This window comes from Zalophus californianus, chromosome 13 (genome assembly GCF_009762305.2).
Source record: "Zalophus californianus isolate mZalCal1 chromosome 13, mZalCal1.pri.v2, whole genome shotgun sequence".
Classification (NCBI taxonomy): domain Eukaryota; kingdom Metazoa; phylum Chordata; class Mammalia; order Carnivora; family Otariidae; genus Zalophus; species Zalophus californianus.
Genome location: NC_045607.1, coordinates 30,628,509 through 30,650,283, shown reverse-complemented (window position 1 = coordinate 30,650,283; position 21,775 = coordinate 30,628,509). Strand labels below are relative to the sequence as shown.

Here is a 21,775-nt window from a genome sequence, read left to right as displayed (position 1 = left end):
GTAACTTCAGCATCACACTCCGGGGCCAGCCTGCTTTTGATTCTGCTGCCTTGTCACGTTCTGTCCAATTTCGGCAGCACAGGAAGGCCCTTCGTTGAGACAGGACACCTCAGTGCATTCTCAGAGCAGAGCCTCAGTGAAATGAAGGGCCCTGCGCACTCCTAGGAGGTGGCTTTCTTCTTTCCAAATGGAGCTTCAGGAGCCTAAACATTGACATATATCTAGGCTGCAAGGCTGATTCACACAGAGGATCAGCGGCCTGCATAAATTTAGCCTAGGAGGGTGGTTGTGATAGTTGTGGAAATGGTGACTGATTTCAATTGTGCAATTATTTATCAAGTGCTCTTCCATGAGCCAAACACTTGGAGCTACAATAATAAACAAAACAGACATGGTCTCATCATACTTTCCCATTTTACTTTTTTTTAAAACAAATTGCCCGTTGAGGTTGAAGGATGTGTCTTTTCCTCCCTTAGAGAATAAAAGAGAGGGCAAAGAATCCAACTTAGGAAAAATCAGAGATGTAAGAGACATAAAAAAATATATTGCATAATAGCCTTTTTAACAACCATGACTTAAGATCCAATGGTGAAATATGCATTTATGCCATATGGTATGTGTACATTATGCTTCTTATCATATATGGTGAATGTATACTTAGCTGCATCTCATCTTAATGGGAGGGATTTCTTGCTTCCCTTATCCTTGTAGAATTCCCTCAGATTTAGCTAGGAGAGATAATAACAGCAACAATAATAGTAAGTCACTCCATTAAGGCTGTTCACTTTTTGCTGAGTCCTCTTACTACTTAACAGTGACCCTTGGACTTTATTCAAGTCCTTCCAGTTTTCCAGAGAACAAGAAGGAAGTTTTTGTAGAAGCATGAAACTTTGAAGATTCTTGAGGAATGACCACAAATCCCAATGTGGCTTTGTGGCTAAATGTCAGTATCATCTAGACGATCCAGTAGATAGCTCTGGAACACTTCCTATCTGTTAGGCAGGCAGGCAGGAAAAAATGTGCTTAAGAGTGCAGGCTCTGATATCAGATGCGTGAAAACCTTAGGCAGGTGATTTAATCTCTAAAGCATCAGTTTCCTTCTATTTAAATGGAGATGATATGAACACCTCCTTCCATAGTTAGTTGTGAGGATCAGAAGGCATCACGTACCTGCATGGAGCCTGGCCCATCAGGAGCGCTCAATAAACATGACCTAATCTTCCCAGTATTCTCATCCTCGCATTAATTGTGTCTGATTCCCTCTTCTTAAGTAAGTGGGGCCCTAGAATATGGGAGGTTTCCTGCCCAAAGGCTATTTGTCCAATGTTGTCAAGACAAATGTTAGGTCAGCAGTGGTTTCCAGGGGGAAGTTTCGAAGAGCAATCTAGATGTCAGCCAACGGGCCAAAGATCAAATGTTCCGAGTAGAAGGTAGAAGCTTATCCAGAGAAATTACCCAAGTAATTTGACAGTGTAGCTATAACAGCTTTGATTTGTTACTAACATCCTAGGACATGGATGGGCAAGAAGCCAATAAAGGCAAGCATGACCTGCCCTGGGCAATAACATTCAAGAATTTTAAATGCCACTTCACAGAAGGGACAGAGGTGCTACTGGTTGGGTTCTGGGGATCGGGTTTAGTGGGGCTGATATGAGGAAGCTAAAGAGAAAGAACGTAGCTGCCTGAGATAGAATGTGTCTGAAGTCACACTTTATAGGCTTTCCTGGAAACAGGGTTTAAAGGGAGAGCTGAGTAAATGGAACAAGAGATGAAGAGAAGTTGAGGAGAGTGAAGCACAGAAGATCCAGGATTTGTCCCGTGAACTGGGAAGGGATGCCTGGAACTCTCTCTCTCTGGATTCTGGCTCTATATTCTTTGAGATGATGATGCATCTTCAGCTGGACCAGCAGATGATAGAGAGTAAAGAGCAAGGCTGTAAGGAAGGTAGGGGGAAGACCATGAAGCCTACTCCAGACCATGCAAAGGGCTTCAAGTGTATAGACAATGGAAAGCCATAAAAATTCTTATTTTCTTTTTCTTTTTAAATAAGCAAGCAGTATGGTGAGACTTCTGTCTCAGGAAGACCACCCTTAAATGCTGCTTCTTATCCCCACAGTCTTAATTAATTGCTTCCTCCTCATTTCCACACGGCTTGGCTCTCGTCACATCACGTTATTTTTTCCATTACTGTCTTCAGCTTCCAGTTGTGAAATCCCTTGAAGGTAGATCCTGTGTCTTAGACTTTGCCTTCAGAAAAAGAGATAAGGACATGAAGATAAAGTACAGATTTGGTTGACATCTCATGAAAAGTTTGTTTCCAGAAACTCCTGAAGGGCTTGGGGCTCAGGTAGTGACTTACTTCTCTTTTTCTACATTAGAATGGTGCACCGGGCAATAGGTCAGCTATAATTTGCCATGAAATATGGGAAGCTTCCTGAGAGTCCTTTTTCTCTGACCTTTTTCATATTTGTCTTCCCAGGCTTACCGTGTGCTTGTACATAGCACTTAGCATATGTTTATTTAAAAAAAAAAAAAAGCCTGGTACCTCTCCTTTGAAGGACGACCTTAGTTGGGGCATTCAGAGTGGTGCTTTCCTCCATGTTATAGTATCCTTGGTGGTATGGGCTTTGGCAATGTGGAAGCCCACCTGGTCTCCAGGGAGATGCTTATAGTAAAACCATTTCATATTGCACTGCCCAGTGCTGAAGAGCAAACCCTGGCCAGCAGAGGGTAGCAGAGGGCTGCAGAGCAAGGTCAGCTTCTCCTAAAGGAACTTCCTTCTGGAGGTCATTGAACTACCAGATGTCTCTGAAAGGAGAACTTAAGAGAACAGAGTTGACAGGGAGAGTTCATAGGCAACCAGGAAGAAGAGCCAGTAGCCTCTTGGGGAAAGGTTGGGCTGTAGAGAAATTGAGGAGCTGTCACCCTGACAAGCCTGAAATAGTTTGGGGACCGCTAAGAGGAAACTAGGAACTTTGAGTGTGTGGAGAAAGGACCAGCCTAGCACCATTACATAATCCCTTTGCCTTCAGCAAACCAGAGTTTTTGGTAAGTAGATGAGACACGGCTTCTAGAGGACCTCAAGGGGAACCTCAGTTAGTCTTTAAGGCTTTAACTTGCTTACAGAATGCAGTGGCTCTGGGCTCTGGAAAAAGCCCCTGTCCATCCTCTTCTCCAAAACCCTCTCCACTGAAATCACCCATTTCTGTTTCATCTGTTTGTTCTACAGCCTGCTGTGGAGGTAAAAACTCAGGTTTTCATTGGCTACACAGTGGCCTCACTGTGGCCATCCAGCCTCAGTTTACTGTCATGACTAACAGAATTTAGGAGTTGTCCCTCCCTACTTTTAGTCTTTGCTTTATCGAGTTTTTGCTTAGTGGCTAAAGGATCTTCTGGGTTCTTTCTGGTGGCAAGTTTAAGTCCCACATCTTCACATTTAAAGTAGTAGTCCAGCTTCCTCTTATATGGCCTCCCAGGACAAAAAAAGATATATTTTATACATACAATAATTAAAATAACCATTTGCAAAGTGTGAGAAAGAGATGTGGAACGAAATGTACTCAATCTCTCACAATTTCTTCTTTTTTTTTTTTTCACCCTACCTATAATAGCCAATGGAATCAATTGTTGTGAGTGCCTATTTTTGACCTTGATGGTTAGGATTACTGACAGAATTTGTGACTTATTTAAAAGAGAGAATGTTTGGATGTTATATTTATTTTTCCCCAAGTTCATTGGCTAATGTAGTTTATCAATGTCTTTGTGTTTTTATCATCTAACTGTACTAATTCTCAAAGAAACATCATGAATATCCTTACTGGTCAGAGGCTCATTGTCTGGTAAGTTGTCTTTCTTTTTTTTTTTTTAATTTTTATTGTTATGTTAATCACCACATATTACATCATTTGTTTTGGTGTAGTGTTCCATGATTCATTGTTTGTTCATAACACCCAGTGCTCCATGCAGAATGTGCCCTCCTCAATACCCATCACCAGGCTAACCCATCCCCCTACCCTCCTCCCCTCTAGAAACCTCAGTTTGTTTTTCAGAGTCCATCATCTCTCCTGGTTCGTCTCCCCCTCTGACTTACTCCCCTTCATTCTTCCTCTCCTGCTATCTTCTTCGTTTTCTTTTTTCTTAAAATATGTTGCGTTATTTGTTTCAGAAGTACAGATCTGTGATTCAACAGTCTTAAACAATTCACAGCGCTCACCGTAGCACATACCCTCCCCAACGTCCATCACCCAGCCACCCCATCCCTCCCACCCCCGACCACTCCAGCAACCCTCAGTTTGTTCCTGAGATTAAGAATTCCTCATATCAGTGAGGTCATATGATCCATGTCTTTCTCTGATTGACTTATTTCACTCAGCATAACACCCTCCAGTTCCATTCATGTCGTTGCAAATGGCAAGATCTCATTCCTTTTGATGGCTGCATAATATTCCATTGTGTATATATACCACCTCTTCTTTATCCATTCATCTGTCGATGGACATCTTGGCTCTTTCCACAGTTTGGCTATTGTGGACATTGCTGCTATAAACATTGGGGTGCATGTACCCCTTCGGGTCCCTACATTTGTATCTTTGGGGTAAATACCCAGTAGTGCAATTGCTGGCTCGTATGGTAGCTCTATTTTCAACTTTTTGAGGAACCTCCATACTGTTTTCCAGAGGGGTTGCACCAGCTTGCATTCCCACCAAACAGTGTAGGAGGGTTCCCCTTTCTCCACATTCCCGCCAACATCTGTCGTTCCCTGACTTGTTAATTTTAGCCATTCTGACGGGTGTGAGGTGGTATCTCATTGAGGTTTTGATTTGGATTTCCCTGATGCCGAGCGATGTTGAGCACTTTTTCATGTGCCTGTTGGCCATTTGGATGTCTTCTTTGGAAAAATGTCTGTTCATGTCTTCTGCCCATTTCTTGATTGGATTATTTGTTCTTTGGGTGTTGAGTTTGATAAGTTCTTTATAGATTTTGGATACTAGCCCTTTATCTGATATGTCATTTGCAAATATTTTCTCCCATTCTGTCGGTTGTCTTTTGGTTTTGTGGACTCTTTCTTTTGCTGTGCAAAAGCTTTTTATCTTGATGAAATCCCAATAGTTCATTTTTGCCCTGGCTTCCCGTGCCTTTGGTGATGTTTCTAGGAAGAAGTTGCTGCGGCTGAGGTCGAAGAGGTTGCTGCCTCTGTTCTCCTTTAGGATTTTGATGGATTCCTGTCTCACGTTTAGGTCTTTCAACCATTTGGAGTCTATTGTTGTGTGTGGTGTAAGGAAATGGTCCAGTTTCATTCTTCTGCATGTGGCTGTCCAATTTTCCCAACACCATTTGTTGAAGAGACTGTCTTTTTTCCATTGGACATTCTTTCCTGCTTTGTCAAAGATGAGTTGACCATAGAGTTGAGGGTCCATTTCTAGGCTCTCGATTCTGTTCCATTGATCTATGTGTCTGTTTTTGTGCCAGTACCATACTGTCTTGATGATGACAGCTTTGTAATAGAGCTGGAAGTCCGGAATTGTGATGCTGCCAGCTTTGCTTTTCTTTTTCAAGATTCCTCTGGCTATTCGGGGTCTCTTCTGGTTCCATACAAATTTTAGGATTATTTGTTCCATTTCTTTGAAAAAAGTGGATGGTATTTTGATGGGGATTGCATTGAATGTGTAGATTGCTCTAGGTAGCATTGACATCTTCACAATGTTGGTTCTCCCAATCCATGAGCATGGAACGTTTTTCCATTTCTTTGTGTCTTCTTCAATTTCTTTCCTGAGTATTTTATAGTTTTCTGAGTACAGATCCTTTGCCTCTTTGGTTAAATTTATTCCTAGGTATCTTATGGTTTTGGGTGCAATTGTGAATGGGATCGACTCCTTGATTTGTCTCTCTTCTGTCTTGTTGTTGGTGTATAGGAGTGCCACTGATTTCTGTGCATTGATTTTATAGCCTGCTACTTGACTGAATTCCTGTATGAGTTCTAGCAGTTTTGGGGTGGAGTCTTTTGGGTTTTCCACATAAAGTATCATATCATCTGCAAAGAGTGAGAGTTTGACTTCCTCTTTGCCGATTTGGATGCCTTTGATTTCTTTTTGTTGTCTGATTGCTGTGGCTAGGACTTCTAATACTATGTTGAATAGCAGTGGTGAGAGTGGACATCCCTGCTGCGTTCCTGACCTTAGGGGAGAAGCTCTCAGCTTTTCGCCATTGAGAATGATATTCGCTGTAGGTTTTTCGTAGATGGCTTTTATGATATTGAGGTATGTACCCTCTATCCCTATACTCTGAAGAGTTTTGATCAAGAAAGGATGCTGTACTTTGTCAAATGCTTTTTCTGCATCTATTGAGAGGATCATATGATTCTTGTTCTTTCTTTTGTTAATATATTGTATCACGTTGATTGATTTGCGGATGTTGAACCAGCCTTGCAGCCCAGGGATAAATCCCACTTGGTCGTGGTGAATAATCCTTTTAATGTGCTGTTGGATCCTACTGGCTAGTAGTTTGGTGAGAATTTTTGCATCCATGTTCATCAAGGATATTGGTCTGTAATTCTCCTTTTTAATGGGATCTTTGTCTGGTTTTGGGATCAAGGTAATGGTGGCCTCATAAAATGAGTTTGGAAGTTTCCCTTCCATTTCTATTTTTTGGAACAGTTTCAGGAGAATAGGTATTAATTCTTCTTGAAATGTCTGATAGAATTCCCCTGGGAAGCCATCTGGCCATGGGCTTTTGTTTCTTGGGAGATTTTTGATGACTGCTTCAATTTCCTTAGTGGTTATAGGTCTGTTCAGGTTTTCTATTTCTTCCTGGTTCAGTTTTGGTAGTTGATACATCTCTAGGAATGCACCCATTTCTTCCAGGTTATCTAATTTGCTGGCATAGAGTTGCTCATAATATGTTCTTATAATTGTTTGTATTTCTTTGGTGTTGGTTGTGATCTCTCCTCTTTCATTCATGATTTTGTTGATTTGGGTCATTTCTCTTTTCTTTTTGATCAGTCTGGCCAGGGGTTTATCAATCTTGTTAATTCTTTCAAAGAACCAGCTCCTAGTTTCGTTGATCTGTTCTACTGTTCTTTTGGTTTCTAGTTCATTGATTTCTGCTCTGATCTTTATTATTTCTCTTCTCCTGCTGGGTTTAGGCTTTATTTGCTGTTCTTTCTCCAGCTCCTTTAGGTGTAGGGTTAGGTTGTGTATTTGAGACCTTTCTTGTTTCTTGAGAAACGCTTGTATTGCTATATACTTTCCTCCCAGGACTGCCTTTGCTGTATCCCAAAGATTTTGGACAGTTGTGTTTTCATTTTCATTGGTTTCCATGAATTTTTTAAATTCTTCTTTAATTTCCTGGTTGACCCATTCATTGTTTAGTAGGATGCTCTTTAGCCTCCATGTATTTGAGTTCTTTCTGACTTTCCTCTTGTGATTGAGTTCTAGTTTCAAAGCATTGTGGTCTGAAAATATGCAGGGAATGATCCCAATCTTTTGGTACCGGTTGAGACCTGATTTGTGACCTAGGATGTGATCAATTCTGGAGAATGTTCCATGGGCACTAGAGAAGAATGTGTATTCCGTTGCTTTGGGATGGAATGTTCTGAATATGTCTGTGAAGTCCATTTGGTCCAGTGTGTCATTTAAAGTCTTTATTTCCTTGTTGATCTTTTGCTTAGATGATCTGTCCATTTCAGTCAGGGGGGTGTTAAAGTCCCCCACTATTATTGTATTGTTGTCAATGTGTTTCTTTGCTTTTCTTATTAATTGCCTTATATAATTGGCTGCTCCCATGTTAGGGGCATAGATATTTACAATTGTTAGATCTTCTTGTTGGATAGACCCTTTAAGTAGGATATAGTGTCCTTCCTCATCTCTTATTACAGTCCTTGTTTTAAAATCTAGTTTGTCTGATATAAGGATTGCCACCCCAGCTTTTTTTGGTGTCCATTAGCATGGTAAATGGTTTTCCACCCACTCCCTTTCAATCTGGGGGTGTCTTTGGGTCTAAAATGAGTCTCTTGCAGACAGCATATTGATGGGTCTTGTTTTTTAATCCAATCTGATAGCCTGTGTCTTTTGATTGGGGCATTTAGCCCATTTACATTCAGGGTAACTATTGAAAGGTATGAATTTAGTGCCATTGTATTGCCTGTAAGGTGACTGTTACTGTATGTTGTCTGTGTTCCTTTCTGATCTTTGCTGCTTTTAGGCTCTCTCTTTGCTTAGAGGACCCCTTTCAATATTTCTTGGAGGGCTGGTTTCGTGTTTGCAAATTCCTTTAGTTTTTGTTTGTTCTGGAAGCTTTTTATCTCTCCTTCTATTTTCAATGACAGCCTAGCTGGATATAGTATTCTTGGCTGCATATTTTTCTCGTTTAGTGCTCTGAAGATATCTTGCCAGTCCTTTCTGGCCTGCCAGGTCTCTGTGGATAGGTCTGTTGCCAATCTAATATTTTTACCATTGTAGGTTACATATCTCTTCTCCCGAGCTGCTTTCAGGATTTTCTCTTTGTCTCTGAGACTCGTAAGTTTTACTATTAGATGTCGGGGTGTTGACCTATTATTATTGATTTTGAGAGGGGTTCTCTGTGCCTCCTGGATTTTGGTGCCTGTTTCCTTCCTCACATTAGGGAAGTTCTCTGCTATTATTTGCTCCAATATACCTTCTGCCCCTCTCTCTCTTTCTTCTTCTTCTGGGATCCCAATTATTCTAATGTTGTTTCGTCTTATCGTATCACTTATCTCTCGAATTCTGCCCTCGTGATCCTGTAGTTGTTTCTCCCTCTTTTTCTCAGCCTCTTTATTTTCCATCATTTGGTCTTCTATATCACTGATTCTCTCTTCTGCCTCATTTATCCTAGCAGTTAGTGCCCCCATTTTTGATTGCACCTCATCAATAACCTTTTTGATTTCGACTTGGTTAGATTTTAGTTCTTTTATTTTTCTAGAAAGGGTTTCTCTAATAACTTCCATGCATTTTTCAAGCCCAGCTAGTATCTTTAAAGTCATGATTCTGAACTCTAGGTCTGACATTGTACTAATGTCCGTATTGAGTAGGTCCCTGTCTGACGGTACTACCTCTTGTTCTTTTTGCTGAGGTGATTTTTTTTCGTCTTGTCATTTTGTCCAGAGGAGAATAGATGAATGAGAGAACAAAATGCTAGCAGGTTAACAACGTCCCCAGCAAACATACTCTATACAAATCAGAAAAGACCTGAAACCAGGGGAAAAGAAAGGGAAAGAAAGAAAAAAGAGAAAAAAAAAGAAAAAAAAGATAAAAACAAAAACAGAACAATACAAAAAAAGCAGAATGTGATCAAATATGATCAGTCTAGTGCATAGATCAGTTCCACACCCTAGATTTTGGGTGTATTTTGGTCTGTTAGAAAAAAGTGCCTCCTAAAATCTTAAAGGAAGAAAGACATATATGTACAAAATAAGGGTTGATACAATGAAGGGATAGAAGATGACTGTAAAGATGAAAATTATAAAAGATTTTATAAAAGGACTTGATAAGATAAGAAGTTGTTTGAAAAAAGAAAGATTTAAAAAAAAAGAAAAAAGGAAGAGAATGTGATCAGGCAGGAGACTAGAACAGAGCCATACACTAGTGATTTAGGGTATATTTTTATCTGTTAGAAGAAACTGTATCTCAAAATTTTAAAGAGAGAACGGCTTATATATATATGCCAAAAGTAAGGGTAACTACTATGAAGGGATAAAATATGACTCTAAAAATGAAAAATAAAAAAAAAATTTTTTTTTTTAAAAAGAGATTGGTAAGATGTTGGTTGAAAAAGGGAAAAAGAAAAAGAAAAAAAAACAGTTAACAAAAATTAACTTTGATGAACTAATGAATCATGGTAAAAAAAAGCCATAAATTCTATGTGCAGTATTCCCCTAGTGCTGGAGTTCTCCCGTAAGTTGTCTTTCTAAATGACTTACCCTTGCCCTTCTTTCCATAGTCGGTCAGCAGCTCGTGCTAATGAATGAATGGAGGGACAAGTGGCTATTATGTAATCAGCACCATCCCTTCTTTTATCTTAGGACCACACCATTTCTTCAGCTGAACAAAGGAAATAGTTACCATCCTATTCTTCCCTCTTTCAATAGTTGTAAGTGTGGGGTCATTACCAAAGGAAAGGTTTGAGGATCAGTTTGTTCAGTTACCAACCCACTTGGCTCCAGAATCTCTGAGCCCTGGGAGAATACAACCTAAGGAGGCCCTTCCTGTTCTGTTATATCCAGGATTTAGTGGCTCTTTCATCTCATCGTCCCAACCACATCCTTGGTGTTGGGTGTACTGGAATTATTCTTGGTGGCTTAAAGGACAGAATCAGAATCCATCAGTTGGTAATTATTACAGGGGGACACATTTGGGCTCATTTTAAAGAGGCATTTTCTCACAGTTGAACCTGCGCAAAGACAGATACGGCAGATTCACAAGGGGGCAAACTCCAATCACTGGGGTTTAGGCAGAGGCTGGAAGGCCACTTATCAACACTGATTCTCTCTGATACTCAGATTGTTTTTAAAGTCTTTTATAGCATTCGGGACACAATGATTGTGGCCTTCTAGAATGGGTTTCTTACAAGTCCTGACTGTTGCTTGAGCCTTAGCCAGAGGAATAGTGCAATACATCTCAGAAACAATATTTAGGGATGCCTGGGTGGCTCAGTTGGTTGGGCGTCTGCCTTTGGCTCAGATCATGATCCCAGGGTCCTGGCATCGAGTCTCACATCAGGCTCCCTCTCATCCAGGAGCCTTTTCTCCCTCTGCTCCTCCCCCTGCTCAATGCTCTTTCTCTCTTTCAAATAAATAAAATAAAATATTTTTTTTAAAAAAAGAAATAGCATTTAGCTTCTTTTTACCTGACAAAGAATAAATTTGCATTTTTTGAACTCCTGTATACCAGATACTGTGCCAAGCATTCTATGTCTTTTAATCCTCACAACAACCCCACTAGCAAGGTGTATTCTTTTCATTCCACAGGGAAGGCAGCTGAGACTCAAGAGGGTTTAAGTCACCAAGTTCACATCATAGCTGAGCCCAAATTCAGACCCAGATCTATCTGAAGTCTGTCTTTTCAACACACCAGGCTGCCTTTAATAAAGAATTGAAAGCTATGCTTGCCAAAGTTCTGGCCTTCTGAGTATATCATGCATTTCAGTCACAAGTAACAACATTTACAACAGTAATTTGTGATCAGGGAACAGTTTGTCATTTTTTTATACATGACTGCAGGGTACACATAGCTCAGCTTCGTTTTCCGTTCACCTCAGAACATGTGTCCAGCCTGTCGGTTCTCACAGCCTGTGTCAGCAGGTGGAGGGAATGGGGTGCTCAGGGAAGATGAACTATAATTGACTGCTTTAGATTTATAGGAGTCACAAGATTTGTATAACTGGTTATGCTTTGAGAATTGAGTGTGGGCAAGTGCAAACAATGAATTCTTTCAGAAGGTAGCAGCTCACACCCTTGCTGATCCTAGCTAAGTGTGTCTCTTTTAGATACAGGATAATATGTACTAGGCAAGCTGTTTGAGGAATGATTACAAACAGGACCATTACAGTGTGGCTAAGTAATTCCACTAATTTGTACTTTAAAGAGCCAAGAGCCCAGAGTCATCCCAAGGACCATGGACATGGCATTTCCCAGTGCTATCTGCAAAGCTGGAGCGCATCCAAACAGTCAGCCTTCTGATATTTATTGCCTTTATATAAAAACAGACACTGAAACTTGCTTTGTATTCATTTGTTTTCCAGGTTAGCTCTTGCGATTTGCTTTGAATGTGCATAGGGGGATTTTACAGAAGTAGCATCTGAGCCATAACAAGGAATCTTACCTGGCAGTCTTCCCTGATCTGTCACCGAAGGCTAATCTCACCACAAGAACACTGTCGTACATCGTAAAGATGTACACCCTTTCCAAGCATTTTAAAACCTGTTCGTCTTCCCTTTGTTGCACAAACACTGACATTGTCTACAACTGTCGGTTTTCATAATATTACTAGCAATCAGTTAATTGCACTCACTATATGCCCAGCACTGTTCTAAGAGCTTTTCATCTCAAAACAACTTTGTGATGATTCTCATTTCACAGAGGTACAAACTACATCAAGCTTATTTTTTCTTCCTTAATAGGCTACGGGGAAAAAAAAGTTGAAATAAAAATCCCTGCAAGCTTGAAAGGGAATATTCAATTTAAAACACAACACAATGGGGGTACGGAGTGGGCTCAGTCAGTTAAGCATCTGACTCTTGATTTGGGCTCGGGTCATGATCTCAGGGTCATGGGATGGAGCTCTGCGCTGGGCGTGAGGCCTGCTTGGGATTCTCTCTTTCCCTCTCCCTCAGTCCCTCCCTACTCCCCTATTCATGTGTGCACACCAGCTCTCTCTCTAAAAAAATAAAATAAAAAAACACAACACAACAAAAACAGTTTCAAAGAAATATATTCTAGAAATTATTTGTAGAGTCCTATCTTCAAACTAGTTATATCTAGTTTCAATCTTGTTTAACAATTTCTGTAGCTAATCAGAATGAACAGATCCTCTTAATTAAATATATTGTGAGACAGTTGGTATCCCTATGAAAAAATAGCCTGTTTGAAAACTGACCCAGGGTAAAGTCTGAATTGGAGTTGTTGCCTTTTGTGTGCTCCTTCCATCTCCATGAACCCTTAACCCCTCTTCCTTCTAATACCTAGTTAGCACCTGGTTACTCTCAAAGACTGCTGGCTTTCAGGTCTGTGCGTGGATGCTAGACCAGTTTTTTCTATATATGTTTCCAGAATTGCAAATAGTGACATTTAATATAATTGGCTTTGTCTTAAGTGCAGTGTTTTAGGGCCTCTTAATAGCATTCTGTCCTTTAGACCTGAATTTAGTTTCAATATGATAGATTCACCTGGGCTTATGTCAAGGAATTGGTGTTCCTGAAGCCCCTCAAAGACTTTGTTATGGAGGGTTCCCTCTATAAGCCCTATAAGCAAAATCAGTGTATCTGTATATTTTCAAAACTCTAAATAGGTTTCCATGCTCTAAAATTGAGACCAAACATTATAAATCTGAAAGTCCTTCCAAATGAGGAATGCTTAAGTCGGTTCCAAGGCTTTTAAGACACTAAAAAGTAGAACATCTTCACAGTGAGGCCTCCAAGCTTTGAGATCAGACAGCCTTGGTCTGGTCCTGCCAAGAAGGGCAAATGTGGGTTGCCATTAATGTAGTGTGTCCAGTGATGGATGGGTGCTCATGAGATAGCAGGGAGTCCTCGGGGAGGGATGGGTATGAGTGGGGTGATAGCAAGGCGATAGTTGGAAGACCATTTCAAAGAGGGTCAACAAGAAGTAGGGAGAGAGAAAGAAGAATGGAACCACATCAGACATGTTGCAGGGGATACTGGACTGGGGCGCAGATGGTGATTAAGGTTGACAGAATGTCTAGAAAGAGTAGTTCAGGGATTTTTATGGGGATCTAGAAAAGAATAAGCACTTCAGGATAGTGAGAAGTTTCTTTGAGAACCTGGGTGCTGTGTCTGGAGATATATTTAAAGAAAAAACTGGGACCTCTAGTATTGAAGAACCTAAAATTCTGTGGCTTACATGGAAGAATAATCAGAACATCCAGTTGTAGAGAAATTCCAAAGAAGATAAACCTCACTGGAATCATGATTCTTCCCAGCCTTATCCCGATAGCTTTTTTTTTTTAATCAGAGAAGCTCTTTCTTTTTTTTTTAAGGATGAATGCTTTTTTTTTTTAGGTGACTAGAAATCATTTTTCCTTTGAGATGTAATTATGATCTTATCTACTCGTTCCAAATCTTTGTATCATTTGAGTTAATCTATGGCGGACAGTTTACCAAGTGCCAAACTCAATTTCCAACTGCAGCTCCGAAGGCATGGTAAGCTTGCACTTCTTTAAAAAGCAACAACTGGATATTGCATTTGGCACTCAGCTGAGTACAAGGGTGGCATTTGTTCTGTTGATGTGCCCAAGTTAATAGGTGCTATCTTTCAAAATATGTAGGTAATTATTCATTTCTTTAACTAAATCCATGCCTTTTGCAGTGTTGATATACTTCTCTGATGAAAACTTTGGAAGGAGATGATTTCATAGTACTCTATCTTCTGGTTGGATGTGGCCATTTACATTATAACCCCCTGTTATGAGGAACAGAGAGGTTACATAACTGACCCAAGTCAACCCAGTCAATAGAGGATTTTGAAACACCATCTCTTTCTTCTAACAATACAAATCCTGTTGTTCTCTCAAGGTTGCTACAAAACTGATCTGTTCCCAGAAGCTAAATCTGACTATCCTTAATAATGCTATATTCTTACATTCCTCCTTTAACTTGTTTTCTATCATACTTAGGTATCTTAGCCTATCTTACCATATTAATCCTTCTTATATTTTCATATTTCATAGATAGAGATCTGCAACTGTACTAAAGGCAACTACTGTACGAAGCTGTAACTACTTCACTGGTTTCCCCAGGGGAACTTAGAGCTCTGCAGGGTAGAGACCCTCGTCCTGCAACTCCTCAATGTCCCCTGCCCTCTCGCACAGTGCACAGCATGCCGTAGGGGCCCAAGAAATCTTTGTTAGAAATTAAAAAGACTGCCCGTACTGAATGTTGGCCAAGACATGGAGCAGCTGAACTCTCATTTGCTGCTGGTGAGAATGTAAAATGGTACAGGCCACTTTAGAAAACAGTTTGGAAGTTTAAAAAAATCTTTTTAAGTTCAACATACATCTAGCATTTGATCCAACCCTTCCATTCCTAGTTATTTATCCAAGAGAAATGAAAGCATATATTCACACAAAACTTGTACACAAATATTCCTAGCAGCTTTACTTGTAATAGTCCAAAACTTGAAACAACCCAAATATTTACAGGCGAATTGATAAGCAAATCATGGTATAGCCATACAATGGAGTACCACTTGCCATTAAAAAGAACAGACTATGGATACACACAGCATGAATAAATCTCAAAATAATTATACTGAATGCAAAGCCAGACAAGAAAGGAGTACCTACTGTATAATTCCATTTATATAAAATTCTAGGAAATACAAACTCATGTATAGTGACAAAATATCATGTAGTTGCCTAGGGATGGGAAGGCAAGAGGGGTAGGTTTTAAAAGCCATGAGGAAACTGTTTGGAGTGATGGATATGCTCATTATTTTGATTATGGTGATGGTTTCATGGGTATATACATATGTCAAAAGTCATCAAATTTACATTTTAAATATGTTCCGCTTACTGTCAATTATACCTCACAAAGCTGAAAAAAATAACAAAAGAATACTGAAACTATTCTATATACACCACTTTCCCTTCAGTGTCCCACTGCCTCCATGTTTCCATGGTGAGAAGCCTTCTCTTTGAGACCAGCATGCAGGACACTGAGCAGACTGGGAGCACTTAGGTCAGACAGAGCTGATGTGATCCAAGATTTGCTACTTAGCAGCGACATAACCCTTGGGCAAGTTCCTCTGTGTCCCTAGACCTCAGTTTCCTCTTCTGTAAAATGGAACTAATAATATACCAACCTCACAGGAATGTTATAAAAATTAAATTAGATAAAAGCATGGCATAAATGGTAGCCATTATAGGTTCCATATTGTTAAGGACCTTTTTTTTGTTTGTTTTAACGAGACACACATTTATTGAGAACTTTCTCAGCTTGGTTTAATTCTTGCTGATTCTCAACCAATTACTGAGAATAAAGCAATTAGCAAAGAGAGAGCAGACTATACTTGAAAATATAAATAATACAAAATCACTTCTGGGCACCTATCCACTTTAATTCTCCATCATTTGTGCTCAACTGAATTAGCAGCATATGTGTGTGTTCAGATGTTCCAAGTGGAGAACAGGATAATACAGAGCACGTGTATCAGGGGCAAAGTGGGAATTGATAAATTGAACAGCACTGAAAAGTACTTGAAAGAGTGTGATTTTTGGTTTAGACAGTCTGACTTTAAATGTGAGTTTAGCCACTTACTGTTTATACGTGAAGCCCTAGATGGGTTAAACTTCTAAGGTCCTCTGTTTACATATCTGTAAAATATAGATAACACTTCATACATCATAAATTTATTGTGACACATATTCATATTAATTTTAGAAATAATTTCAAGGATTAATATGTGGTTAATGACTCCCATGCCCCTTCTTATTCTGGATAAGGCCAACTGTGCATGTACTAATGATAAACACATTATTTAACGAGAACTTCATGGTATTTAAAAAAAACTATTAAAATGCTCTTGTAAACTCATTCTGGAATAACTGTGTGTTTGTGTAAATGAGACGACCTGATCTCTCAAATCCTTCCATTGATTTCTCGAGGAGAGTTTTTTGTCACATTAAAAACTAAGTGCAGGAAGACAGCTAAAGCAATAACTTTGCTTCAAAGAAGTGAAGGCAGGTGTGGAAACCAAGCTTCTAATTCCTAAGGCAAGCACTGTTCCCTGGCCCAGGTGTATCTGTTCAGGGCCATCAGCTTTAAAGGGACCACCTGAGGGGCAGAAGGGGACTCAGAAGCTCTATTCGAGAGGCGAGAAGAGAGAGCAGGCTAGAGGGAGCAAGGCTGTGGACTCTTCTGTAGACAAGAAGCTATTTGGCTCTGTTGAGTGTTCTTTCTCTTTTTTCTCTCTCTGTTGTTGGCATCAGCTCATGGGTATGAAAGCTTTGCCACCACTTGCCTTCTTTTTCTTAGCTCACTTTCCATGGAATCTTGAAAGTTTGAGAAGGGTACACATTCTAACCTGATTTTGTAGATGGGGAGCTGAGTCCTAGAGAAACAGGTAGTGAAGAACTTTGCTTTGAAAGAAACTTTTAGCAAAGAGACTAAAACTATTGACTCGATACTCACATTACCTGGGCTCAGGTTTTATCTTTGCCACTTACTAGTTGTGTGATCTGGGACAAGTCACTCAACCTCACTTTGTGTTAGTTTCCCCATCTGTAAAATGCTGATAAGAACAGTACCTACCTCATAGGGTTGTTGACAGGATGCTAGGAGTTAAAATGCTCAGAATAGAACCTTGCTGATAAGAAGTACTATATCCATGTTGATTATTGGTTTTGAACCTTTGCTTGGGAGGTTTCGTAAGAAAAGATTTGGTGTAATGGGATTATTCTGGCTCTCCATAACTATATTCGTTCTAGACTGTTTGGCTGGTAGTGTCTTATGACATTGTAGTGGCTTTTAAAACAGATAAAGGTTAATCAACAGTGCCCTAAAAGTGAGCAATACACAAGTTTCTGAAGAATGCACGAGGGAATTCTAGTACTTAGGTGGGGGTTTTGAAGGTTTTGGGGTTCCTACTAATGTCTCGAACTTTCTTAGGTCTTGAATGATTATGCAAGGATTATGGTACATGTTATCTCCTGTCTCTAAGTTTGGCCACCAGGTAGATGCAATCATTCTACAAAACTATGCAACTGAATTCGAGTTTAGTTGTGATGTAAATCCCTTGGGATCAGGCTTCAGTTAGAAAAGTTCTAGGGGCACCTGGGTGGCTCAGGCGTTAAGCATCTGCCTTCAGCTCAGGTCATGATCCCAGAGTCCTGGGATCGAGCCCCGCATTGGGCTCCCTGCTCAGTGGGAAGCCTGCTTCTCCCTCTCCCTCTCCCACTCCCCCTGCTTATGTTCCCTCTCTCGCTGTGTCTCTCTCTGTCAAATAAATAAATCTTAAAAAAAAAAAGTTCTAGAAAGATAAGCTTGAGTAACAGTCTTAGCAGTAACAAGAGTTTTTCTTTCATACAAATTTTTCTTCAGTACACGTTTTGATTTACTTCTGAACCCCCTTTACTGCACATGGAAACCATCCCCTTATACATGCTTTTGAAATCTCATACGCTTTAATACCATTTTCCTTTTAATAAGTATAGTATTCAACTGCTGGGTAGAACAGATTTAATTATTTCCCCCTGAGTTTTTGCCTTATAAAAGAGTATTTGCTAATAATTAAATCATATAAGCACTATAATAGTATGAGAAGGCAGGATAGCATATATGTTGAGTGTGGCCTCCAGTATCAGATGAAACTGAATTTGAATTCTAGCTTCACAATTTTAAAAACTTTTCACTTTGGACAAATTATTTAACTTAAGTGCCACTTTATCTGTTTTTTTAAAAAGTAACTGGTAGGTACGTGATATTTACATGACTAGTTTTAGGCAGTCATGAGGATGAAATGATAGAACATATGCAGCTGCTTACATGGTGGGCGTAGAGTGAGCACTAAATAAATATCACTGTTGTTTAATGTTTCAGCTTAAAAATTATGGAATTTCCGTACTAGAAGGAAGACGACTGTATTGTGTGCCTGCTATTCTTGAGTTTATCCCTGTAGGGAAGTGAAGGAAACCATAGCAAAGTTAGGCCATATAACCATACTTAAGCCTGATAGTAGGATTGTATGGTAGTTATAACCCAGGCTCTGAATTTAGACAACCTGGGTTCAAGTCCTAGCTCCCCTCCTGACTACTCTGTGAGCTTGGATAAGCTGTTAACCTGACTGGGCCTCATTTTCTCCATCTGCAACATTAGGTCAATAATACCATCTACCAGGTAGCTGTGAGAATTAAGAGAGGCACTTGGAACATAAAATGGCACATTAAAAGCATCCAAGTATTTGATTTGCTAATATGCAAGAACAGTCAAGGAAATTGCAGATTGTAAACAACAGTTAAACTCAAGTTTAGGTTTTGAGTTCTAGGAAATGTGCGTTTTGTTCTATATAAAAATGGGGATGGCATCCTTAATAGTTTCTACTTGTCCTCAAACCACATAGACTACATTTCTATGCCTTTAGTGACTATTGATGCACCATACAGAATATAGACTTTTAAGACTTAAGGAGTTTGCCTTTAAGAGACCAGCCTAAGTCATAGAAAATAATTTGATGACAGGATTAGATCATACAGTCAAGTTCCAAGTGATACGTTGTGGTCAGTAAGAAAAGAAATGCCAAAAATGACCGGTATCATGAGCCGGAAGTGATTTATGGACAGTATAGGACATGACCTAAGAGTTTGGAAGGGAGTAAGGGTGGATTCAAGCTCTGGTGCAAGAGACCAATAAAAGCAAAGGGGAGGTGGTAGGACTAGACATGGTGTTTGTGGAGGGGAAAACCAGAGGAATGATAAACCCCAGGATTCTGAATTTTGAGCAAAGAGTGGGAATTGAGACTCTGAATGGGACACAAGGTAACAGAAGACCTCTGAAGAATCAAATTTATGCTTAACCCACACCTCACTTGATAGATGAGAGGACAAGTGTAAAGAACCTCTTCCAGTCACACTTACTGATTTGAGTCAGCTGGTGTAAGAGCACCTCAGCCCGGACTCCTTGGCTAGTGAACTTTGTGGAGTCAGATCACAGAAAACACTGGAATTCGAAAAATTCCTTTGCCTCCCACATGGTCATGATTTCAGTTTTATAAATTAATCAATGCTCTTTTTTTAATCCATATTTTCAAAAGTGAAAGAAACAAATACTAATTCATAGGCTCCTCAAACAAGGGCCTCATCAGCCCCCACTTAGGAGCACCCAGCCCCTGATAGGTAGCTTGGTTATTGGAACACTGGCTTCGAACGCAGTCCTCATTCCCGGGGCAAAGTGTTTCCGCCACAGCACACCACCCCTGCTTCTTTACTATGATTTCAAACTCTTCCCTGAATGATCTTCTGTCTATCCCTGCCAGGCTAAATGACTCCTTTTTTTTCCCCTACAGTGTGTGTTTCTTCTTATCTCTCACTTTTACCAACTCCCTCAAGATCAATGAGAGGTTATCTACTTAAATGCAGCTTCCAGGATTGCTCTCCCTGTCAGTCCCTAAGATCTGTTGATCTGGAGATTTTGTCTGATTCTGTTGGACTGTGTCCCGGAATCACGGAAGTCAGGAGATGAGAAAGCTATACCTCCCCTTCCTACTCCGGGTCCCCCTCTGGCTTGCAGGTCGCAGGCCCTGCGGCCTCAGCCCTTTCCTGATAAAAGCTGGACCCTCGCATCCTCTGGAGATCCCCGTGTGCCATTACATTCTGGGGCAATTGTCTTCCCCTTCACATCTTCCAGTTTTCCCCTGCTGCCACTATGTGCGCACAGCGTCTCAATGAGGAAGGAGCAGCAGGGGAGTCTGGTAAAGCCTGTGCATTAACACTGCTGTGCTGGGAAGAGCAGGCGGCCCAGAAACTGCCGCGAAAATGCCAAAGCACCCAGCAGGCGCTGAGACTGAGGTGACAGGGATTTAGGGACGTTTCTCCATTTTTTTTTTCTTTCAGCTTTGATTCTGCTCCTTCACCTGTGAGTGGGTGTCAGTGATTTCAGCATCCCCTCCCCTTCCCTCCATTGCCCTTCACAGCCCTCAGTGGCAGGTGAATCAGAATGGGGGGGGGTGGGGAGTAACCGTCCCATCTTTCTCTTTTTCACCATTTATCACTGGCCCACTTCTCTTTCAAACCCGAGATCCTGCTTGCATGTGACGAAGTGCCCAGCAGGCCCCGAAGAAACCTTCCTGCTCGGGCTGTCAGCGGTAGGGTTGACTGAATTAGTGCAGGGTTGTCATCCGATCAGAGACCGTGCGTTGGATGTGTTAAACTCTGGGAACAAAATAGACTTCTGCGTTCTCCTCTGATCCTGCTTGATGCTGTTCAGCACATGGTTTGCAGGACAATGTTCCCTTTTCCTCCAACTTTAAGCTGTTTTTATCACTCTAGTGGAGCTTCCATTTCGTTACCTTTCCTTACATTGTCACTACCAAATCTTTCATCAATCTTTTCCTCTTCAATTTCTGATCACTGAGGCGTATGTGTCTTTATGAATTGCCCTTATCTTGTTATGCTGCTTGCTTGTAAGGGCCTTATGTGATTTTTGTGTCAAAATATGTTGCATGATGACTACAAATCATCCCTGCATGGTGGGGACTTGATTGCGGTTCCCTGGTTTGTTAGTGACAGCATCTGGCTCCTCTGACCTACGGTCCAGACACTCTTCTCACAGCACTGTTCCTTTAGGCCATACGGGCAACCTGAGAGGTGACCTTCTTTGGCAGACTGGGTGGCAGACCTGGATGGAAGGATGTTCTGCACCTTGGGCTTGGGAAGTACACACAGGCAAGAAAAGAAGCAGCTTGCAGGGAGAGGCACTGTGCTGGTTTGAACGAGCTGTTGGAAGAACTGCCAGGTGAGAAAAATCAAGAAGCAAGAGGAACACGAGCCAAAAGGAATGGAAGTGGGAGAGATAAGAAATAAGAATTAGGGGCGGCTGGGTGGCTCACTCGGTTAAGCGTCTGCCTTCGGCTCAGGTCATGATCTCCAGGTCCTGGGATTGAGCCTCACGTCGGGCTCCCAGCTCAGTGGAGAATCTGTTTCTCCCTCTGCCTCTCCCCCTACTTATGCTCTCTCTCTCCCTCTCTCTCTCAAATGAATAAATAAAATCTTTAAAAAAAAGAATTAGCTGGACAGAAATAAATGGTAGAAGATTAAAGAAGTACACAAAGTATAATCAGGGACATTGCTAGCCCATACTCTGCCTTTGGGCAAATTAGAAAAACATGCCAGTTCCTCTGGGCAGGGAGGTGGTCCTGTGTTTGGGCGCACAGCTTGGTGAGCAAAAAGGAGGCTGTATTTTAGCTCCTGTCTGCTTCCCTGGCTGGTGCCCTTGTGTGAGGCATAGCCTGCATACTGTGCATGCTGGCTTCGTGTGTACCGGCCAAGAATATGCTCTCAAGAGCAGTGGTTCAACTTTTAGTATGTCTTACCTC

General features: G+C 40.8%; 1 protein-coding gene across 4 annotated transcripts in view; it reads left to right on the top strand.

Moving 5' to 3' along the window:
• The window catches only part of PLPPR1 (phospholipid phosphatase related 1), a 318,711-nt gene that overhangs the window by 141,150 nt on the left and 155,786 nt on the right, over nt 1–21,775 (top strand). Inside the window, exon 1 of one of the 4 annotated variants that reach the window (XM_027615767.2) lies at nt 2,927–3,048. The exons of 2 other annotated variants lie outside the window; for them this stretch is intronic. The gene's annotated coding sequence lies outside the window, so the exon portion shown is untranslated. Of the gene's footprint in view, nt 1–2,926; nt 3,049–21,775 lie in introns of those variants that run through there. One more of the 4 variants, XM_027615768.2, reaches the window with a different exon arrangement.